Below are 9370 nucleotides of genomic sequence, written 5' to 3' on the forward strand. Positions count from 1 at the left end.
GGTGCTGACCGGGACAAACAGTTGGATAAATCCAGCCGTCAAATAAACGTCAGCACTCTCATCCGCCACCGGATTGAGTGACTCATCCCACCCTATAGCAATGCATCTGTTCGCCATCTCAGTTTATCACGGACAGACACATCTCTCGGTCGTGCTTCTTCTCAATTCTCACCATAAAAACCCCGTGCTTCATAATTTCTTCCAAAAATCGATTGGCTCCAAACACTCTGATCAAGGTTAGTTTTTGCATCAACCATTGTAATTTTCTTTCAATTTCATTTTCGGTTTCCTGATTTTTATGATTCTTCCTTTGGGGTTTCAGTCGATCTATCATCCGAATCTATTTGTGCTACATCAATTGGGGATTCGGTTGACGCCGGGAAGGTTGGTTTTCTGTTCTCTTCATCGTTAGAGAAATCTCTGATTTTGTAGCAAGGTCAGTTTTTGTATCAATTGGTTTTCTGATTTATTCATCTTTAGAGAAATCATTGATTGTGTAGGAAGGTCAGTATTTGTATCAACCATTGTTATGTTCTTTCAATCATCATTAAAGAGACTGAAATCATAGTAATTGGATTCAAGAAAAATAGGAAGAAGTAAGTGGATTGTCTATGTGAGTTTTGTGCATACTACATGTTTGGTGAAATGTCTGTGTGATTTTTTCCTGGTGGAGTTCCTAAAATTAACTCTCTCTACATAACAAAAGTTCCTTACAAATGTGTATCAATCAATAATTGTGAGAGGTTGCCCTAACATGGACCAAGTACTATTGTCTGGTCCATGTATTCTGTCAAGACTACCAGTGAAAGTTTTAATTAGATTGTTGTTGTCAAGACCAAAAAGACAACTACACATATATAGGCTTATAATAACCTCCAAAAGTTGGGTTCATCCTAATCTTACTACTCCCAACAAGAATTATAGGTTAGTTTTGAGGACAATTTTCCCTTCAATTCAATTTGTACTAGCCTCTTTTGGTAGAGAAAGAAGCACGAAGAATTCATATACGATATGCACTTAGAAATTCCTATGAGAATGTATAATAAACTTATCACCAAAATTTTGCTTTCAATTTGCAGTTTACTGAAGAGGAACCAGTAAACTTGGTTCAAGTACTATTGTCTGGTCCAAGTTCCTAGAATCTTAACTTTGATTTTCTAATTGTCCAAGTACTATTGTCTGGTCTATTTACCCATATAGGAAATGAAACTTACCTCGACCATGATGACCACTTCGTCCTTTCCTTTTAACTACTTTGTCTAGAAGGAATAACCATAACTTGGTGGACTTGTCTTGGTGATTCTTTACACTTCTACAAGTTGTCAAGTTTATGTGTTTTATTTGGCCGTGAAACACAATTTAGAGCCACTGTATCTTGCACTATATGCAAGCTATTTGAAACTTCAAACTTTGATCTAAACTCATTGGTAGTAGAATATTACCTCAGATTTTTTTAATCTGTGTTTGGAATGGGATTTAGTCTTTATTGGATTTCGATATAATAGCATCAAGTCAACTTATTATCCGATAATCAATGTTAGAGACAATCACATTTTAACAATCAAAGACTTGGATTGATTTTTATTTAGCCCAAGATAGAGGTTAACATAGTTTATATAACAAACTAAAAGGAGTAATTAGTCTTTCCAATCAGATTGGTTACAGATATAATCATATTATTAGATCTAATATTCTACTTTTCACACCGAGAATATATGCTTCACTCTAGAAATTATTAGCACTTATTAGATTAATATATATATATATATATATGTATATATATATATATTCAAAAGTCAGGGTGTGTCACTGTGTCCATTTATATATGCTCAACTGTGTTGAGTGTCTCAAGATAGTTCCGTGCCGGAGGCACGGGCTATAACCTAGTATATTTTCATTCCAGATAGAGAGGCAAAAAGAGAAGAGAAGAAGTGGGTAAAAAAGAGAAGAGAAGAAGAGGGTAAAAACGGAACCTGTTGTTGTTCGCCAACAAAAAGTTATTAATGGATTACCTCTTCATCCTACAGACTGCACTTAACATGTTGATACTATTAAGAGGATCCTTCTCTTTGTTCTTTCAACAAAAAATTTAAAAGTTATGTTGCCTATAATTGTTTTATAGTGTTTCATTTCGTCAATCCAACACAAAAAAGAAAATAAAATAAAATAATATCTTTAAAAGAAAATGAAAGATGATAAGCCACCTATCTGATTTAATACTTAATTAATAAATGAATTAAGAACATATATTAAAGTATTAAGAATCAAACTTCAGGACAAATTTGCAATAGACTGTTGATATGTTTGAGTTGTTACCGACTCTAAAATGGACTTTAACGATATTTTTAGACAAATTTATTATAGGTGCAAGCTTTCCACGTTCTCCAACTCCGTCTCACTATCTCAACTAAATAACAACTTGATTAAAAGATTGTTTTGAAGAGTTCATCTAGCCCGATAGTTAGTCCGGACTCCGGAGTATAGCCTTCAGGATGCCTATTTCATGTCTCTCAAAAACTTTCCAGACTCATTCTTTTAAACTCCCATCACAATTTATATTAAAGACACAACACATTATATTCATCATATTGTCCCATAGAGTTATGCCACATACCCACTTGGCTGAGAATGATAAAAAAAATATGTTTAGGTGACATTATTCGTAAAACACCATAGTGTCTAAGTACAAAACCAATTGAAAAACTACAAAGGTGTAATGATAGTAGAAACATATTAGAAGCAGTTAGTCCGGAACCCTTTTTTTTGTCAAAAAGCTATTTTATTTCCCATATGTGAAGATTGCCCAGGACAATGACTAACTACGACGGTTACCATAGCATATGTGAAACACAAGAGATCAAGTCAATGACTACAAGTACCTAAATTTGCTATATACTCAAGCGAATTATAATTTCTCCTAGTTCATTGGATTTCTAAAAAATGGTGTCTCAGATGTCAAAATAGCAGTTCAAGAATTAATCAGACAACACTCAAGTATTCAATTATCTAAGTTTGGCCTTATTAACCCTTTTACCCAACTCTTCTATCTATGTACTGAACTTAAGAGCATTATTCGGCACCTCAAAATTTGAGTGTAGTTTAATGATATCAAGGCGAGCATTGGTTTTGTTTAAACATCAATCTGGAACATAAAATAGTTGATATCGGATTCGGTCAATAAAGAAATCAACCAAGACTTGAAAGGTAGACCGAACTAACCTGGTGAAGGTAGTATGATATGTTCAAACAACTAATTGGTGGCATAGAGTTTAACATTTATTGCTCCACTGTTGTCTTAAGCTCGGGTGGTAAAACTTTCAGCATCCGAACTACCTCTCGCAAGGATGCAATGAAATCATTCAGATCAAATATATCTTGAAATTCACTAAAACCCAAGTAAAATATAATCAACTGTGAATAGTATCTCTTGAAATTAAGAAACATATGGAATTTGGAACAATATCGAATTTACCTAGGATTGGCCCAGAAAGAAGTTTTATCGATCTGAAGGACTGCAAGTATAACGTTCAGACATCTTGGAATCATAACCATGTCACAAATATGTAAGAAGTGAGACTTGATAAAACAATAATTAGGTAAAGAACAGTAATTCATTAAATGATCATAAAAGTATCTAACTGCTGATTACATATGATTAGACCTGTTATTAGACAAACCCACGAGATACTTAATGTTCTTCTGCGTATCTATTAAAAAAGGATAAAAAAATCAAAATAAAATTGGTAAAGCATATGGGTACACAAAATGAATTGTTTAACTGACATCAAAATTATTAATGGATTACCTCTTCATCCTACAGACTGCACTTTACCTGTTGATACTATTAAGAGGATCCTTAACTTTGTTCTTTCAACAAAAATTTTAAAAGTTATGTTGCCTATAATTGTTTTATTTGTTTCCCTTCTAGACAAAACGTATAGATGAAAGAAGCATTTCTTGTAGTGTTCCATTTTCATTTTCATCATAGGCAGAGCCGGCCCTGGCCCAAAGCGAGCAAAGCCTCGCTTTGGGCCACCAATTTTTGGGGGCCACTCAGTTATATATAATCTGGTTAGGAAAAATTTAAAAGCACCCTGTTGGTTTAATTAAATGGCCCACTAACTCAATTCTTCAAAAACCCAACATGGGTGGCCACGGCATGTCTGTATCCCTATTTCCCAGGTACGGTTTGACTTCCCTTTTCAAATTAATTAACCTTTTCTTTTTATTCTTTCTCCCAGAGTACACAACCCACTTCAGCACTTTCTGAACATTTGAACTAAGATTCTTAACCAAAAGTTTTGTTAATTCATTTTTCTCCAAGTTATTTCTAAGTTTAGCATGACCACACAAAAATCCTAAAATTTTAAAACTTGTTGTCTTCTTTTTTGTTCAACTTCAAGATTCGACAACAACTAATAGTCCAGTGGTAAGTAGGTTCGATCCTATAGAAGTGCAACCTCAGGAATATTGAACTTGGTTATGAACAAAGCAGTTCATGTGGGATTTCACCATTAATTTGTCAGACGTTAGGATAGTAGTAATTCGACGGTTATCGTGCTTATCAATGGCTTTGTAATGACCATTAGTCAATATTCAGAAAAAACAACATAATTCTAACAAAAAACACTTCAAAAAAATATAGTCGTATAAGTGTTATTTGGAAAGAAATTTAGTCGCTCCTTTAGATATCGCATTTACGATACCTGGAGGATGTTGAAGAAATTAGTAACACGTAATTTATATACTACCTTAACAAAGACAAGACAAAAAGCTAAGTACATATAACACATTGAGCACTACCAATTAGAGAAGATTACCAACACCTATTAAAGAGGTTACTTACAAAATTCTGTCAACTATAGAGTTCAACGTTGCTTCCGCAGAAAAAAAAAAATCTCAAAGTTGAAGTTGATTGAATCTTTATTCGGTCTATAATGTCACAAGAAAGGTTAACTGAGTTGGTCATTTTGTCTATTGAGAAAGATATAGCCGACACACTTGATCATTCAATAATTATTAGTGATTTGGCATCAATGTAAGAAGAACAATGATCATGTAATTGTATTTATCACTATTTTTTGTTACATAAATATAATAAAATATTTATATTACTTGTAAATTTTTGCTAGAGTTTTACAATTTGCTATAATTGAAGGGGCCACATTTCGTAACATCGCTTCGGGCCATCAAAAACTCAGGGCCGGCCCTGATCATAGGTTCCTGCTTCAAACAAAAGGAAATGGATAATCCCATTTCTAAAGAAATGCAAGGGAATCCTAAGTTTTATGCTTCGAATAAAACGAACGGACTAAGAAGACACATCAACTATCTAACTTGCTTATGAAACTTTGAGATATCTTTAAGAAGAAAGGGAATTTTATGGATGTCACTTTGGTAATGTAGATTGTTACCACTCTTGGAATCAGAAATTCACTATTGAAATACTAAATTGATGAAACCTAACCTAATCCGTCTTGAGACTCAAGAGAGACGGAAACCAGTCAACTAATCAAGTATTTCTTCAATCTCGACTACCACAAACAAATACGTAGAATATTATATCTCGGTGAAGCACTTAAAAAGAAAGAAAGATGCAGAACCATATACTCCGATTAGGTGTATGATAAATCTAGACTAATTAACAAAGATGAAGAGAAGAAATGATATAAGCTTATACCCTGACATTGTAACCTTTCCATAGCCTATGATCTCCGTATTCCACAACCTGTAACAACAAAAACTATATATGTCATTAACTTCAAAAAATATTTAAAACCAAAATCAAACTGAACAAGTAAACGATTTTCAAAAGGTAACAGATTTAGATTTTTAGATTATCAGGGAAAATCTGAAGTCATGTAACTGTGAAGAGGAAGATACAACATTTTACGGTTTAGCTTCAGAGATGGTATGTGAAGATGAAGAAATTGTCGCACCATTCTTCTTGTGACCTTCTTTATGTGTTTTTTCTCTCAGAGATAGCTGTTTCCACTTCCTGTTATATAAGGTGATTTAACCATAGTTCCTTCATTGATGATGAAGTAAGCATGAGATTGAAGAAGATGATGGAGCAAGATTGTAAAGGAGAAGAATGTACGACAAAGAAAATAATAGAGGGGGAAGAGAAAGACTCATAGGTACAAACTATTTGGGGTCGATTTGGGGTGATGATAAACATTTATATTATCCATGTAAATGTTCCAAAGGAATGCAAAAAAGACTGGAAATTCATGAACATTTATTCAAATATGGAAGCAAAATCACCCACATTTCAGGCAAGCATTAGAATGTTACACAAACAAAAAAAGACAGGAAATTCATGAACATTTGTTTTTTAAATCTGAATTAGTGGGTCTGAATTATAATTTTGACATATATACCCCTACTTGATATTTTACACAAACAAAACCTAACCCTCCACCTTTTCTCTAAAATAAAAAGAAAACCCTAAACTTAAACCCCTTATCCTCTCTCTCCAAGTCTCCAACAGCCTCCCTCTCTCAACCTACCTCTTTCATTCAAACACATGTTCCGGCGATGAAGTCTGGCAATGGAGGTCCGACGAGGTTTAGACTCTCTCAATCCCTTTCTCTCTTCGCCCCTCTTTCTCTCTCCAACAAATCCGGCAACGTGAGGAAGGTAAACCCTCGACAATGGCAAGTTAAACCCTCACTCTCCAACATATTTCGTCTCTCTCCCTCTCTCTCTCTATCTCTCTCTCTCTCTCTCTCATTCCCTCACTCTCCCTAACAGATCGAGGAAAACCCTCGGCAGATCTGATCGTGACTTCGTACTTCAATTGTATGGTGGTGGTGGGCTGGTGGCGGTTTGTGTTCATTTGGTAGTCCGAATTGTACCTGCGGTGGTGGGGTTTATACTCTGTGGTCGTGGGGATGTGGTGGTCTAGGTTGTGTAGTTGTGGGGGTGGCGGTCTAGGTAAGGTGGTGGTGCTGATTTCGGTGTTGGTGATTTCGGTGTTGGTGTTGGTGTTGGTGTTGGTGGTGGTGGTGGTGGTTGTGGTAAAATTTATGGACATTTGTTTATGGTAAAATTTATGGACATTTGTGTGGTTGTGGTGGTGATTTCGGTGGTGGTGGTGGTGGTGGTGTTGGTGTTGGTGTGGTGGTGGTGGTTGTGGTAAAATTTATGGACATTTGTTCCTCAGAGACTAAGTTAAACTAAATTTTGCAGCGGCGCCAAAAAACTTGATGGGCCTAAAAGGTTACCCTAAAAGGTCTTCACCCGCAAGTATACGGGCGTCAAGTAATAATTCCGGTAAGACCGGTTCGTTCCTCAGAGACTAAGTTAAACTAAATTTTAACCTTAAAACTATTGAGATTTAAAATTGGTTTGATGGTGGTAAAATAAAATAAAATAAATATAAAATAAATAAATAAATAAGTCGGTATTCAGAAAAAGGGGACCTAGGGTTTTCGAATCCGTCTTCCTAATAATTCTAACGACAATTTAATGTTGATCTAATTAGAGAGTTCTTTATATAACTCAGGTTTTAGTCCATGAACGGTCTAAAAACCCGGAAGATTTTATCGTTAAAATGGTAAAAACTTTAATAAATTATCGAGAAAACAATTATTATGACTTCATCTAAAACCCTAGATAAGAAATTTAGTTTCTCATGATGATAGATGGAAGTTTAACTAAATAAATGATGGGAGAAAAGTAGAAAAAGTTGGATTTCTTACTGATTTTGCAGCCAAACAGAACCTTAAGGAATTGATTTCCTTCTGTTTTTCCCGGAAATCTGCCAAACGCACCCTCTGGGAAAACGATTTTCTCGTCTTCCCAGAAATGGATTCCTTCTGGGAAAATAATTTTCTCGCCTACTTTCTCGTCTTCTCCTTCTCTGTTTCTCACTCTAACCTCCTGTTTCTTTCTCCCTCTTACTCTAATCTCTCTCTCTCTATGTTATCTACTTCTCTCTCACTAAGAAACAGGAACAATAAAGAAAGAAAAAAAAAGGAATAAAACTAAGATTTAATTGATGTTCAAAACCGAGTCTCTCTCTACAATATCTCTCTGTCTCTCTCTCTCTAACTTTCTCTCTTACTCTGTAATCTCTCTCTCTTTCTCACTAAGAAATAGAGTTTTCAAAGAAAAACAAAAAATCAAAGTTAAAAACAATCTCTCTCTCTACTGTTCTATCAAAGCCTAGACTCAACTTTTCTCTCTCTCTACTGTTCCTCTCTCTAAAATCCGTCTCAAAACCGTGATGATTCTCTGTAAAAAAATAGTCTCCCTTCTTCAGCCGACCTCTTCTCTTTTTATAGAGTTAAAGCTCAATCGAATCTCTCCTCTATCTCTCTCTCTATCTCCCGGGTCTATCTCCATTTCTGTTTTGATTGCCCACCAAATATCTTCCTCAATCTCTCGATCCTCCCTCTTCTCAGGTTTCTCTCTTTCTGTTTTATATTCAAAGCGTTTCTCTCTCTATCTCTCTTTCGGGTCTTATATGAGACAGCTTCCATAAGCATTAGATAGAGACGAGAGAGAGAAGGAGATAATCTGTTTTGATTCTCTCTTTCTCGGTTTCTCTATCTAACTGTTTGAAAATAATGGCAGCTCGACTTTCACGTGAGGAGGGATCGAAATGATCCAGTGTATCGCGGAAGAGTGAAGACCGTTACTACACTGCTTTAGATGTCCACACGTGTCACGTACATGAACCCGGCCATTAGATCCTCACGGGTTACTACTTTATCTTGGACCGCATCATATGGAATCAAAGACCATAGAAAATCCCGAATGCCATCCTTCCGTACCCGAATGTAGCCCGTGTCTCTCCTGGTTCGTGCGATTGTTTCCTGGATGCATGCCATGTGTCCATCTTGTCATTTAGTCCACTAAGTCGGACTCGAACTTTGACCTTCTCTATTTTATTGATCCGGACTCCGATTTGACTTCCGTTTTTGCCTACGGGCTCGTCTTGGACTATACTTTCCATCCGAACACTAATCTCGACCAAGAAGTCAGATTCAACAAATGACCAAAATGCCCCTAGTCTGTATTCTTTCCGACTTTATCCGTTTTGCACGCGTAACTCTGTAAAAAGGTACCTGAACATAAAAGAGAGTAATTCGTGAGAGTAACTGCTCTAGAGAGACTAACTCGTCTATATTAAGAGACTCAGATGGGACATTTCCATGTCTCATCAGTGGTTGTGGTAAAATTTATGGACATTTGTTTATGGTAAAATTTATGGACATTTGTGTGGTTGTGGTGGTGATTTCGGTGGTGGTGGTGGTGGTGTTGGTGTTGGTGTGGTGGTGGTGGTGGTTGTGTGGTGGTGGTGGTTGTGGTAAAATTTATGGACATTTGTTTATGGTAAAATTTATGGACATTTGTGTGG

This window comes from Eschscholzia californica, unplaced genomic scaffold (assembly GCF_041429995.1).
Source record: "Eschscholzia californica isolate CP2 unplaced genomic scaffold, dmEscCali1.0.p SCAF_4, whole genome shotgun sequence".
In the NCBI taxonomy this organism is placed as follows: Eukaryota; Viridiplantae; Streptophyta; class Magnoliopsida; order Ranunculales; family Papaveraceae; genus Eschscholzia; species Eschscholzia californica.